Consider the following 15,971-nt stretch of genomic DNA (forward strand, 5'->3'; position numbering starts at 1 on the left):
AAAAGCATCCTGAACATCAACGTTTAACCAGCATGAGTATAAAAAAAATGATGACAAACTATACATTAGGGTGACAGAATAAAGTGTTTGGTCCATGAAACGCCCAAAAGTACCACCGTTAATTACATGTTCATTCCACCTACATTAGCTGCATGTAAATCAGAATTAGTGTCTTGATGCATTTCATCTGTATAAATGCACCTTGACAGCCAGGTGAACTTAAAATCTGCCCATAAAACCTTGAGTTGGAACCAAAAACATGCTGACACCGTCAACGGAAATGTGATGTCTTTTATTGGAGACCTTCAGCTACAGCTTATGACTTGTAGCTTGTAACTTATAGCTTAAGTGCTCTGTAGTATTTCAGGTAATTACGTCCGGTAATTTCGAGTAGGGATGTTTTTATTTTCTTTTTCACTAGTTTTACTTTGTGTATCACAAGATAATGTTAATATATTTACACACTAAATCAACTGGAAAAATGCTTAATTTTCTCGAGAACTACATTAAAATAATATAATGGCGCATTATGAGCTTTAATATCCGCAGATACTGGAAACTCTGTTAGCTGAAATTAAACATCCGGGTACCCGGATGGTCGGGCAAACGATATAAACTTTGCTTAACGTCTGGAAATATTTAATTTATAGTTAACCTACTTGCATCCAACATCGATTATATTCAAACATTGGTGAACTATATCCGCTTTGATTCTGACACGGTTTACATGCATTTACCTTTGTGAACTAAACTGCTAATTGGCTCCCTTAATGAATTTGAGCCATTAATGACACGCGAATACTAAACTCACGCATAAAATAATTAATGCAATGTCTGCATGTTAAGAATGCATGTGAAATCCAAACACATGCGCTAGTGGAACAGAAGTTGTACTGCATGCGGTGTTTCTATGCTTAAAAGAAAAGGGGTTGTCTAAGACTCAACATCGGGAAATTCCTGTTGACATTATTTGAATTCCCATCCCTGCATATTCCTTCCAATAATGACACGTAACAATGGAAAGTGGCTAAGCATTAATACAGACATCATTTTAAAAAAGATGCTGAGCATTGCAGGTTTCCACTGAAAAATCTAAAGATCTGAAAGATCTAAAGCAGTTTTGATCGACAACATTTGTTGCAAGTCTATATAGGGATCATACTTCATGGAGAGAAGACACGTGTGATTGTACCAAATTCAAACTGATACACTCATGGGAAGGCCTTCCAGAAACCCGAGGATGGTCGTGGGTTTCATCCGGGCTCTGACCGGTTCGCACTCACCATAATGCTGTTCGCCGTCAAATAAGTGATATATTCTTGGGTACGGCGTAAAACACCAATTAAAAAAATAAATAAATAGATAAATTCGGAAGCTATCATGTCGCACATTAACTGAAGTTCGTGTTAGCCTGTTTTTAAATGCCCTTCTAGATTTGATTGATTTTGGATGTCTCGATTCTCGATTCGTGATTCTATTATCTGCTTCTTTTAGCCAGTTTCCTATATTCAGCTGTGTGTAAAATCAGTCATATTCGCTACCAAAATTGCCTTTCATGAATGGCGCTTAACGTCATACATTGCTATGTTGTAGGTCTATATTTTTGCATGGAGAATGCAATTGGAATACTTTTTCTGATTCATAATGTTAAAGATGCCTGGTTTCAACGACAGGAACCCTGCATGAACTGGACTTGAACTCAAAGCGACCGCATTGGTGAGAGGCTCCTAGGTCATTACGCTGCGCTAGCGCGCTAACCAACTAAGCCACAGAGGTAACGGCACCTGAATATAGGCTACTAGCTAAACTAAAGGAATGCACTATTGCTCTACACGTGGATATGTTGAAATTTTATATTCTTGACGCATGACTTAATCCATAGCTGAAGCAACGAAGCTTACACATCAAGCCAGCGATTTAAACATCTAGGTCCCCTGTGGAAATAAGGAAGGAAAGAAGAAAGCAATGAGTCACTGACTATGGATTTACGTTATATAGCTCTACGACAGAATTTTGTTAAGCACTAATTAAAATCCGATGCAAAACATATAGGTGAATTGCATTCTGCTGTCACAAATCATCTGTTTCAAACATAAATGACACTATTTAAAAGTTTATTGTGCTAAAAGTATGACTTCGCCTTAAGGGATTTCATTTTGATGCTTCAAGTTGTCAAATTTTTTTATATAAATTTTTTTAGCGTTAGAAAAAGCAAAACCTTAATCAGTAGATTTCATTATCACTGGCACTATATTTATAGTGCTACTTTACTGTATTGCCATGCAAAAGACACAACGGTTGCGACGTGTTGTGCAGTCAGAGTACTTACTTTGGACGAAGAAGAACGTTAATATTCGTTCTGACCGTTTATCGAAAGAAAAAACGTTTCTAATTTTGAAAGCCAACTCGGAGATAGAATCCCGATCTTTCTGCTAAAAACAAAAAAGGTTCCAACAACGTGGCCGTCGCCGAGCTCCAAGATTTCATGTGATTTGTCTCAGCTTCGAAGAAACTAAGAGATGATGTTCTCAAGCTGTTGGCTGAGATGATGAACGCAGCTAAGTGCATTTAAGCTGCTTTGCGTGATCGAAATGGAAGCCCGAAACAACAGTTCCGGACATGTAATTTAGCTTGTCTGCGATTGGCTAGAAAGATTAGCGCATCATGTTTCCGAACAGGTGCTTTCAACGCTTGGACTAATTTGAACCCAGAAATATAGTGTCAAGCTAAACGGATGTGAAATCGTAATATCTTTATGCCCGAAACGTTGAAAATACGATGTTTTTTGTTTTTCGTTGCAGTGTAGCAAGCAGATACTCGCTGAGAACGACAGATTATAGCACTTTTTTCTCTGCACTTTAAGCAACACCTTCAAAACTCAACATCTGTGACACACACCACTTGTAATGTTTGCTCGAATTTGTTTGGTTTTGTGCTAACGGCTGGTTTATTCATGTTTAAGTTAGTGTTTTAGAACGTCATTTTAATTGTTCACACAGGTAATAAACAATGTTTATGTTTTCGTGAATCTGTATTGTTGTAATAAAGTACTACAGAACAGCTTCATCACACACACGGACGTCGTGGGTCAGTATTTTCTGCTGACTAAATATGAAATTAAATTTCGTGTATTAATAAATATGTCGCTTTAACTACGCTTAATGTGACATAAAATCCACGTGCGTTGAAAAGGAGCTAGTCAACATTTAAAACTTGAAGATTTTGCATAATTTATTTTGCTTCATGAGGTTCAAACTCGTAGTTCATCCGATGGTTAGTTATTGTACTTGAAGTTGAAATTTGGACACATTTGTCTTAAGATAACATCGATGAGGGGCACAAATTTTAACTTGTAAAACCCAAAAATAAGCTTTGAGATCGTATTTCAAATTTTGACTTAAGTCAGAAATGGCTTTGTGGAATCGGCCTTAGGAATTTCAGCTTTCAAATCAAATTTTAGCTTAAGTTAAATTAGCGCGCTAGTGCAGCGTAATGACCCAGGAACCTCTCACCAATGCGTTCGCTGGGAGTTCAAGTCCAGCTCATGCTGGCTTCCTCTCCGGCCGTACGTGGGAAGGTCATGCAGCAACCTGGAGATGGTCGTGGGTTTCCCTCGGGCTCTGTGTGGTTTCCTCCCACCACAATGCTGACGGCCGTCGTATAAGATAAATATTCTTGAGTACGGCGTAAAACACCAGTCAAATAAATAAATAAATAAAATGATCTGAATCAAGTTCCCTTTGGTTTCTCTGTGTCATTCCTGAAACGACAATATATGTTTATATGTATGTTTGTATTTACGCTTGCGTTTACACGTCATACTTAACAACTTTTCAGCCATATGCATGACTATGAGGAGTGTGTGTACAGACTGTGTCGTCGTGTCCATGCCGCCAAAGTTCATGCTCAAAAACACCAGACATGACACTCCATCCATCAATCACTTCTTACTGACACCAGACAAACCAGTCATGTTTCCTTTCTCTACCCTCTGTGTCTTGAGGGCCCAGGGAGGCTTTGTTATGGCGCGACCCAGGTTTGTTCCCAGGTCTCCCGGTTTGGGATAATATCTGTGACTTTACTGGAGTGAGAAAACTAGCTGTATTTCTACCTTCCCCTCGTCGGTGATGCCTTGTCGTTACCAATAGCTCTGGAGTAACGCACCTTATTAGTCCCAGATCTCCGCATGGAGTTCGTCTTTTGCAAAATGTCTCAACTATGGAGAATAAATTGCATCCTATTTGCGGGCGCTGTTTCTGGATGCCTGTTTGGATTATGGCTCAATAGTTCATTACGACTTCATTTCTGAGTCGTCGTTAGTGTGTCATGATGACTTGACTACAGATGCATTTTTATAACCATTATATAGAGAGCGTGAAGATAATGTTCTTGAGTGTGGCGTAAAACACCAATCAAATAAATAAATAAAACTACTGCAGCAAGTTTACGGACGCTGGATATTCTCTCGACATTTTGTGTCGCGCTACCGCCAACGGCCTTCGTGTCACAGAACAACAAGGATTATGTTTGGTAAAACATTCTGACACGAGCAGCCCGGAAACAACGAAAGACATCTACCAGAAATTGCCATATCTGATTTAACCGTTTATTTCCTCCTAACAAAAAATAACCAAGAAATTTATATCAAACAACACTCTCCTAATCTTCCGACAGTCGAGCGTTTTAGCCACGTTTGCGCATTCCAAAGCAAGACAAGCGTTCAACACTTTTTGCGCCCAAAACAAACCTCCTTTCACCGAACCCATCGACATTAACGTTTGCTGTATCACGTAAGAAGAGATTCCCGGAACACCCTAACGTCTGATTTAATCGAACCTGCCCAAAAAATTGGCTATTTATTTTGTGATCAATTCTGGCTGACATAACACCTAACTTTTCTAGAGTAGCATCTTGTGCTTCGCTCTATCCAAAGCTGTGTAAATCCTAAAACCTTCGCGAGAACCTCAAACGAAAGTATTACTCAGCCGTCGTTTGGTTTCCCGAGCTCATGACTTAAGTCTTGTGTTTAGTGACACCCAAAGATTCTCACATAACCTAAAGCTGGCGCAATCACGGTTGAGATAAAAATGCAGATCTGCTACAAAGCCCGTGTGCGTAAAGAAATACGGCTCGTAATGTTATTAATCGTTACATCACATGCCGTTACCCATGCTCATGACAGATCTTTTAAACACAACTGGCCCGTTTCTGTCATGGACGAATGACACACAAAACAGGCTAAAGGACCTAGTCCAACATGACCAACACGAAAATTGTAGGATATTGTCGTCTGCAGAATTTGCGCAAGAAAAGCAGAAAACTTGGCACACACGTACGTCATCATGCATACTGGACATGTGTACGTAATACAAGCGTACGAAAGCTGGACCCCCATTATATACCTGGGAAATCCAAACACAACCGCAAAAATTCTCCAGTGAACCGTTCAACGTTCGAAGTTTCTGAAAATGTCCTTTACGCCTGAATTACAAAATTTTCCGGAAGATTTGTTCGGCACAAAGCTTCACGAAGCACGTCTGGAACTCGTTTCAAGGTTAAGCAATTACTAGTGCCAATTTGGGAGACAGCCACAGACGACAAAGGCTTGAACAGAAGAATCCTGGCAGCTGATGAAATATAGTATCGTTATATATGTATATATATATATATATATATATATATATACACACACATAAGTATACAACTTTAACGCAAACACACGTTAAAAACATCAGCATATATATATATAATGTCATAGTCTACTTAGTAGTCCGCTAAGTGTAGTTATACTGTGTATTTCCTTGTGCACAGGGGAGGTTCATACCACCAAAGTGCTGCCGCCACTGGAGTATGATGTCAAAGGCACCAGACATGACACCCCACCCGTCACATAATACTGTCTCCGAGCTAACCAGTCCTGTTTCCTTTTTTAGTATCATTTTTAAAATCCTTTGTACGACCTGATCCGGGTTTGATCCCTGGTCCCCCGGACTTCGGGACGGACGCTTGCTGACGTAGTATATACTTACCTCAGAACTGCACATACGCGATCCACCATGGTCAAATATGAGAATACATTTTCTTGTTACAGTATGGCTTACGCAAAAGACCGTTCACTGTTATATGTCTCGTATGGACAGACTCCCTGTTTTTTCGATATGTATTATATATCTGGAACATTCGTTTCATTTCCGACTTTACATGTTTGTTTGTTTTTTGTGACGTCAAGATTGGAGTACTGACGACGTTGCGTAAGCTGTCAATCATTCATGCTATGATTTATTACCTCTGTAGTCGGTGCCGTTTCATAAAGGTATATGGCTGATTTATTACCGATATGTTAGTAAAATACCAAGTAATCAATCTTGTAATCCTTTTCTTAATCCTCATACGTAACCTTTATATAAGTAATTAAGCAATTCTACAGTGATAATTATGTCCACCTTATGTCTGCGTATTAATTATTTCTAGAACAGATCTGGTAGGCTGCAATGCTCTTTACGCTATGGTGCTACTCGGCTTATAATTCCCCACTGTTTAACTATTTACATGAACGGTTAGGAAAAACAATGGTTAGAAAGGGCCGTATCTTTCACGGGTGACACTTTGCCAGTTCTCACGCTGTCGTCGCTGCTCAGATTTTATTCTCTATGCTGTAAGTTTTTATTATATTATTGATGATTTTTAATTGTTTCATTACTGCCAGTCCATACAAATTTTATACAGCCCTAGTACATTTACTTCACAAAATATTAATATGACAATATATTTATCAGCCCGCATAATTTCCACATTGTAGGGGGGTTGTCAAAATGTATTTTCTTCCACAACATCATATCTATTCATCTCTTCTTCGTCAATGACCAACCCTTTTTCCTGCGAATTCACGTGAAGGCTGAACTTATTTGCTCTTAAAGGTTCTCCTCCCAGACCACAATAACGCTGCTTCTGTCTGTCTTGTCCCCTGACTTTTTTCCCTCTCCCCATACCCAGACACCTCAGCGGTAGGGTGGCCGATCTTAGCTGACCTGATGAACAGAGAGCTGCCGCCGGCCCTGTTGTGTTGTCAACGCAAACACCGCTAGCAAACAAAGAAACGTTACAGGTATTTATTCTTCGATCAGAGCATCTATGAGTTTCCCTCCTCTTTGCAAGTCCCCACCTCCCTCCCTCTTCACCCTCTATCCTCCTCTTCTCCCATGTGTCCTGGCTCGCTCCTGCCAGTAAATACCGCATCATCCCAAATTGAAACCGAGGTATTTGTCAACAAAGCCTCCCTGTAGCTCTGTAAGGAATGTACAGTCGATACTTGTATGCGCTGTCCAACTGCCCTTCCATCGAATTTGCATATTGGCCATCTATAAAAGACGCCGTAAGCCGATGTGAGCGGTGTATTGTCAGTTAACCAGAGAAGGGGTCTACTATCGTACTGTAACAACAACAACGACGACTCAGCTTGGGGACCATCAAACCGTCGTGAATCTCAAACGGGAATTCTACCGGATTTTGCTGATAACTGTTCCCCGGATATCATTTTTGATAAGGTAGGACATTGGTGCAGACTTTCTATTTTTCTTGTGTTATCTTTTTTCCGTTCTTCTGGATACAAAACAAATTCAAGAAAGCTTGCTGTGTTAAAATATAAAAAAGAAGAACTCGATGAGACGAAAGATATTTTCTTTTGCACGTTAAATTGTCCTAGAATTTTGGCCTTGTTTTGCACAGAAACCAAAACAAGTGTTTATAACATTTGTCTGGAGAGACTCATATGCTGTGTGGGGGGTGGGGTAGGGGTTGGGATGGGGGTTGGGATGGGGGCATTTTTTCGCAGTTATATTGTAGCAAGCATTGAATTATCCTGCTTCAAGGAAATAAATAAATAAAGAGGTGTACCAATGGGAATTTCCCTTTAAAGAGCTAGATTTGCGGATCAGGATATCTGAGCTCAAATCCCGGTGTGACCACGGAGTAAATTTCTTCAACCTTTGCATCCGATGTTACTGTCGTTTTGATGTGGTCTAAATCACGAAATGCAGCTCTGTTCCTGTCCAATCTCCTATTGTCTCTTTTGCTTTGTGCTGTACGTCGTTTTGGGAATTGGCCTTGCGATTATTGATTAGAAACGTCCGTATTGGTTGACGGCTGGTATACGAATGTCTCTTTCGACGCACAGATTTATGCCACACTTGTCCTTGTTACTCTATGACATTTTTACATTCAATATACCGCGTACGAACGCCAGCTTTAAAACCATAGTCTATGTCCCACATTAAGAGGGATACCATCATGTTGTACTCGGAATGCGCTTGGAACACGCACTCGTATTCCAGCCGTCACTCAAAATAATCGTTCCAGGCCTCAAGACTATTTTACTTGTACGACGGCGGCCAGCATTGTTGTGGAGGGAAATCGGGCAGAGCCCGGGGAAAATCCACGACCATCAGCAGGTTGTTGAAAGACCTTCCCACTTACGGGCAGAGGCTTGACCTAGAATTGAACTCATAGCGACCGCATTGGTGAGAGGCTCCTGGGCCATTGCACCGTGCTGGCGTGCTAACCACCTTGGCCATGGAGGCCCCCGACAATGAATGAAATGTTCAAATCTTTTGTATATAATATTAGTGTATAAGTTTGCCGATAATCCAGATATTATCTTAGTTACACTTTGACTGCAACTGTTTTGTATATCCAACGTGAAGATGTAATTTAACACGATGAATATAAAACCCCTAGCCCCAGATTAAGGCGAATTAGACGTCATTACGAAGAAGAGTACAATTTTAATCCTACATAGTTAAGCAAATGAAAGTGGAAAAAGTACATTCCAAAAGAGATCAAATGCCACGTTATCAACACTATATGAAGATTGCCTTTCACAAAAGCTTCTTCATCTGAGTCCCCATCTTCCAGTTATTAAGCCAAAAAATTAAAAACAAAGCTCTTTGTTTTCAGTATTATTAAAGATATACAGCGTAGAAAGTAAGACCACGTAGAGAGCGACGACAGTGTGACAGTCGGCAAATGATCACACGTAACCGGTCAAATGAGACCTTTTGTCAATTTACCACAGGCAGGGTTTTATTTTAACTATTCAGAAACCTACAATAGATTCAATTACTGATTTGATTTAAAAGTAGAGGAAACGAAATGGTGAAACAGAGATACATTTACCCATACGGCAAACTAGCCAGTATCTTGAGTCCGAATTGTGGACAAACTTTCCACTAGCCAGAATTGGAATCGTACGAAAATCCATGAAGGACCATTATATATACCAAGGGTTGTACTCGTTTCATACTTCTGGATATTAAGGTAAAACAACATTATGGGGGAAACAGAGATTGTTCCACCTAAACCTGCTGCTGTACAAAGTAATATTATCAGACTTGTCTTCGTTATCGGAAGCAATTCCCAAAATGACGTTTAACTCAAAAAAAACCCTAAGAATGTCTGTGCTTTATGCTGATGTCTCTGATACACTTTGTCTTCCTAGCTCCCATTGTGAAAGAGTGCATGGTTTTGTCGTAAAGCAACATAAGTGAGGTTAATATCTGCTCAAAGCATCCAGCATTCATCCCGTGTTCTCCTTACATACCATGGATGTTCTTTTTACGGCCTTGTTACAGAGTGGAAAATCAAGGCAGAAGTATAGAGCTAAAACAGAATACGGCAGCTGATAGATCTATCACGCATGTCAAATTGTCGGGTTTCTTTTGATTAGATTTATTTTATTTGATTGGTGTTTTACGCCGTACTCAAGAATATTTAACTTATACGACTGCCGCCAGCATTGTGGTGGAAGGAAACCCAGCATATCCCGGGGGAAACCATCCGCAGGCTGCTGAAAGGCATTCCTACGTACGGCTCGGGTTTCTTTTGTCCAATGTCTTCACAATGATTTTAGACGTCATTTAGACGTCTAGTTTTAAGGCCTTCAACGAAATGCCAGTCTGAAATGTAACGATGTCCTCTTAACTTGTTCCAGCAGATGATCTACTACCGACTGACTAGCTTTTTATCAATATCCCCTTTTCAGCTCCAATGAAAATGTTTCACTGCCAAAGCTAGTTCTTTTCCTTTGCCGGGCAGGGGTTCAAAACCTTATGTTGTTCTGAACATGATAACACGTTTGACCATAACTTTTTTTATTGCAGTAGTATTTATTCGATTCTGAGAAGCAGTTCAGAATCTAATGCTGTCTCACCCGAAACATCGTCCTCGAAGGCCAGCTTTGATAAAAGTAAAATGGCCCACTAGATTGTATTTACAAAGTACTACTGGCTTTGAGGTAACAACAGAAGTATTGGACAACTGCCAAACCGTACTGCCCGGGTATTTCAACACTTCGCAAGGGTAACTTTGGTTTTGAAGTAATAAGAAGAGAAGTGAACTACGATCTCACACAGCTGTCCTTGGCTATTTCTCAAGAGTATCTTTGGTTTTGATATAATAATAAGAGTACTGAACCGCTGCTTCACAGCACTCTCCGGTGTTTTTTGACCTTTCTCAAGAGTACTACAAGTATGAGAACCTTTCAGTACTTTTCGGTCACGGCTTTGTTCTATAAGTCTTTATTTTGCGTGCGAAGAGCACTTCTGTTCACCACAAAACACTGACTGTTAATTGTTCTAACTTATCTTGCAGCATTTAACTAACGATCATATCAAAACAGCTTCAACCAAAATGAGAAAGAGCACTGGGAATAAGGACATTCTCTTGAGATAATGAGATTTCACCTTACTAAATTTGGTGAACTCATATATTGTTAGTTTACATACAATCGCCGTGACTCCGAGGCCGTCTGTCGTCTCACAACCCTTCGCTTACTCACGGACAATGTCCACGTAACATACAGCGCTGTGACCAATAAATGTAAATTATTGCCTTGCGCCAGTTCGATTTTGCCGAATCTCGTTTTATCGACCGTTTTCGTGGACTAGGTGACATTTCTAAATCTGGCTACCGAGATGTTTTGAAAGATTTTTCTCCTCCTTATGGGCATCTTTGGAAGTTAGAGCCAACTCAAGGTCAAGTCTACTTTCGCTCGCTTAGCTTGGCACAGTCATTGGGCTGGTAAATACATCTTTGAAATTAAACCCTTATCAAAGCTGGCTCTAACCTCGCCTCGGTGCAGAAATGACTTTGAACTCGCTTCACCTCTTGCAGTTTGTTTACCTTGTGTCGTCGCCAAAATGCAACCTCTGAAATGTAGCTGCCGCCCAGTTCAAATTGAACACAAATGAATGCCATACCCATCGAATCCTTCGCATGGAGATCGACATTCGTGTTTGTGCCTTAACGCCTACTCAAGATTTCTGACTCCTATATTCAGAAAAATCTATATCTAGAAAATTGTATGAAGGCGATAAATTTTTAAAGGATCATGTGTGAGCAGTCTAAAACATTAAGCATTTCCTGAAGCGATAAAGAATTAAGAACGCAAAATTTCTAAGTTTATGAGCCGTTTGTGTAGTCGCTTGTAATCATTACTTCAGAAATCGGAACAGCCACGGCTCAACTTTTAAAACGGCGTCCTTGCTTTAGATGTATATCCTCTCACCATAAAGCAACCCAGCCACATGACCCTTAGATCAATTCACTACTATATTCTGCGACTTAATGGCAGAAAATGTATTAGGTCTATGACGATTTGTGCTATATATGCTTTTTCATGAATCTAATCAGGTATTTTTCAGTCACCAACTACTCATATCTTTGAAATGAAACTGTCTCTGGATCAGCCAGGGTTCCAGATATATACAAGTCATTTACTTCAAAGGCTTACCTCTTCTCTGATGATCAAATCTGACAACAGGTCAACAAATGGAAATGGAACTCTCTAGAGTTTCGACATTGGATTTCGTTAACCTGAATTCTAATTTGACTAGGAATGTAATTTGACACCTAATATAACGCTGATACGGGTGAGGCTTGTAAACGCACAGTTTTTTCAGGTGTACATGGCACGATGCGATTTATTGGCTGTTTGTTCTGAATTTTTTTCCACGCAAAAGCCAAACTGCCGCCACCTAAATGCAGTAATTTTAAGCAAGGCGACCAAATAAACGTGTACAAGGATTTCCACTTGAAGTCAGGACGCTGAGTGAGATTTTCAGTCATCTTGTCTTGTACTATTATAGTGCCATGAACTGTATCCATGACTACCGGCGGCCATCTTGTCATCTTCAAACCAGACGATGTAACTGAGTTCTCTGTTGTTTATTTTGCTATTTGCTCACTAAATCGTCGTGTCAATAGATGCGGCTCTCTGGGGACTTAAAGGGATTGAATGAAGAATGTGTAGTCTGGGTATAGGGCTGAGAAATGCACACAGATATTGAATCACGTGATCAGTTGGATTGAAGACATGCCGATCAAAAAGGTCTTGAGTCAACTAACATGGCTGCCGTACATGCAGCGACATGGAACAATTTCCAAATATTGCACTCTGGCATCCTACCGCTTTTATCATGATAGGACTATTCCGTGAAATCGTTGCTATGATGAGTAATTTACGCCGGTAAATCTGTCCGACAATGTACATACTGCTTCGTAGCCATTTTGTTTGCTGTCTTACAGCGAAATAATGTTGATCGTGTTGATAAAACACTGAATGGAAACAATTTAGCATGTTTAACAAATAAAATTTAAAAAAAAACATTGTTTCTAGAAAGTTTTCCTTAACAAATAACTTCACAATTCAAATGCCTTGCTCAAACGATTCTGTTGGATTTCACCTTGGCTTAAACTTGATATATTTTTTGCTTTCTGTCCGTCAGAAAACAACTATGACGTAAATCCAACATATCCGATACACACATAATCCAATATGAACACCGGCGACTAAGTTTACATTTGTTTTGTTTCTGACGGAATTCAGTGTGAGACAACATTTAAGAGGTTCCCAGGTCGTCGCTGTTTATACACTAATTTAGTGATTCACGTAGCCATGTAGTCCAGTGTCCGCGTCCGCCTTTAAAAGCACGGTCATGTTTTTAGTAACCACCCAACTAACGGCCTAAATGTCGTGACCGAGTCGCACGAGGTGAAATAAGCCAATCGATTAATCGACTGACTGCTTCACAACGTCAACATTTGTTGCATTCCGGCAAATATGATCTCGACAAATTTCTCTTGGACCGCATAACAAAGTTCCCCGATCGGCATCATGCTTAAAGTTTGCCCATCACCTACAAACAAGTGGCTCCATTATTCTCCTTTTCCACACAGTCTTTCGCTTGTAAACATTAGTTTCTTGTCTTACTAGCGTCAGAAATTCTGGCCTGGGCAAAAATGGCTGTGTCTCATTTATTCTCAAACCATCGGCGTAAACTTACGAAAACGCACATCACTTGTTATCTGCGATAAGTCGACCAGTGGTGTTTTAATGTCATTGTGTGCTAAATATGATGACGACACAGCAGTTTGACTAATTCTACACAACTGAAGCCTAATACTAGTATATACCAATAAACATCACTGCATGTATTTGTTTTCCCTATTTCCACTTTTGCAAGTTATCACACTGCCATTGCTGGTCTGTTTGTATTCTTTCTTTAACTATATCGTCACGTTGGTCATGCAATTCCTCTAACGATGGGCTGGTAGAATTCGGGATGCTCATTTTGGTGATCAAATACAATTGCATCTATAAACCTGATCTTTTAGGTTTTCTTCATTGTGTTTCTATTGTAATGAACAACACTAGAGCAGCAATGTTATTTCAGCAGTTATTTGTTAGTATAGTTTTAGTATTGTAATCGGACAGATAACTATCTTTTTGGTCGTATTTGCTCAACTGTAATGACATGCATATTATTAAATTGTCTGAGAAACCGCTCACATTAAAATCGCCTTGTCTGCTTTCATCCAACACTGATTTTCTAAAATTGCCTCGGTTGCTAAAATCCACATAAGGATATATTGTTTTCATCGAAAATGAAGAGCGCAGGCATCTCTGATCCAATCTGCTGCAAATTTACCAACAGAAAGAAACAACGTCCAGATCATCGATTCTGAAGTGAGGATTCGTTTTTCTGTAGTCTGATACGGATTTGCACTCTTTCACTTGTGCAAAGACTCGAAAAAGAAAAAAGAACCAAACTAAAAACTTTAAACAAACCTGCAACACAGACGCAGGAAAACATCAAAACCTGTCAAATCTCATATTAAGTCCAATCGGTAATCTCCGCCGTGGCGGTCTGGATATCTCGCCAAGTGTTGTCACACTGGATCACGTGACTATAGCCGTCAGGTTTTAATCTTTACCGTGTACACCCGGCGCGATCGCATTCTTTTGGCATAGGTCTTAGCGACGTCGACTAGGCCGGTCGATTCTAAGACGTTCCATGGAATTCTAAGTTTGACGAGCGCTGACTTAGGCAAGAACTCGTGGGGGGAAACAATTGAACGCAACGTTTCTAGGTACGTCAGCTCGATATATGTTCTATTATATTTTTGTCCTCAAAGATTTGGATTATCGTATACAGTAAGGATTTACTTTAACAATGTTCATCTCACTGTATTTGGGCGGCATCATTCACAAAATCCATGGCATTTTTCCGTATTGATTTGAACACACTTTTGTTTCATTTATGAGATCCTTTTCTAAGGTTCTGCCACGATGGTTGTCTAAATACATGGAAACATCTTCTCGTGTGTTTCTAATTATATCATTCAAAACCGCCAAACCAACTTTCCGTTTTGACTTGATTACTATTTTTCCATTTATGAAAACCTCGTCAAAGATTTTTCTGAGATGTTCTCTAAATAACTAAGAAGAATATCTTCTAATGTATTGCCTTTCAGTTATCCTTTATAACCTTCAAAGCACCGTCCTTGTTGATTTGATCAAGTTTTGCCGTATTTTTTATGTGGAAGAGATTGCCTCAGGAATACCGTGAAGCAAAAGTATTATTTCTGTTATCTCATTTGTTTGCTCGACGTCTAGCTGTTGATCCATATCCAGCTCTGCTATGTGGGCCTCCGTGGCGGAGGGGTTAGCACGCCAGTGTGGCGCAATGACCTAGGAGGTGTGAGCTCAAGTCCAGCTCATGCTGTTGGGAACGTCTGCCACAAACCTGCGGATAGTTGTTGGTTTCCCCGGGCTTTGTCCGGTTTCCTCTCAAAATAATTCCGGCCGCGGTCGTATTATTGAAATATTATGTGAGTATTGGAGTAGAGCACCAATGAAATGAATAAATATGTGTATGGGACACTTTAATCATAGCTTGATTGGCGTTGTTGTGTATAGTACTTCTTTGCGAAGATATTCATAAACTCCGTTCACATGACTCCATTTGCTCAGCAGCATTGAATAAAATATTGCAGCCGATTTTAGGTGTGGATGAAACCGGAGTGCTTGGGTAAAACCACTAGGCCTTCGGCAATTTACTGGCGAACTACCATTTGCAAACCAGCAATTTCCTTTCCTAAACCTGAATTTAATCCTAGCATTGACACCTGTCAGTACCATTACACTTGCTATGATTCTGGTGGCCTCTAATGTGTGTTTATTGGTCTTCGTGCGAAATAGCTCAGCACGAAGTATATCTATATTTCGCGTCATTTATTTCATGACGATTGCTCAATAGACTATCGTATAAAGAAAACAAGTTCTTCTCAAGCTACTGAAATGATATCAATGCGGAATTCTGCTGATTTGATTCGATTCAGCCATCAAGATGTCCGCGTACAGGGTTGTACCAAAAACTATTCTAGCCCTTTGCCAAATTCTCGGTATATCTACATCCATCGACCTAAATTCGGAAAGTGCGTGACGGATTTTAGAAATCTTGAGATTTTCCGGAGAGCGGATCGGGCAGTGATTTTTGACTTTCCTGTTGAGTTGAAATCCCCAACATTTAGATCCAGACATCCAGCATTGTCGGGACTTGTGCCAAATTAAGGACTTGAAGATCGATCGGAGTTACCGTATGTTAGCTGTACATATGTACATGTGCAATGATCTT

This window comes from Liolophura sinensis, chromosome 3 (genome assembly GCF_032854445.1).
Source record: "Liolophura sinensis isolate JHLJ2023 chromosome 3, CUHK_Ljap_v2, whole genome shotgun sequence".
Taxonomy (NCBI): domain Eukaryota; kingdom Metazoa; phylum Mollusca; class Polyplacophora; order Chitonida; family Chitonidae; genus Liolophura; species Liolophura sinensis.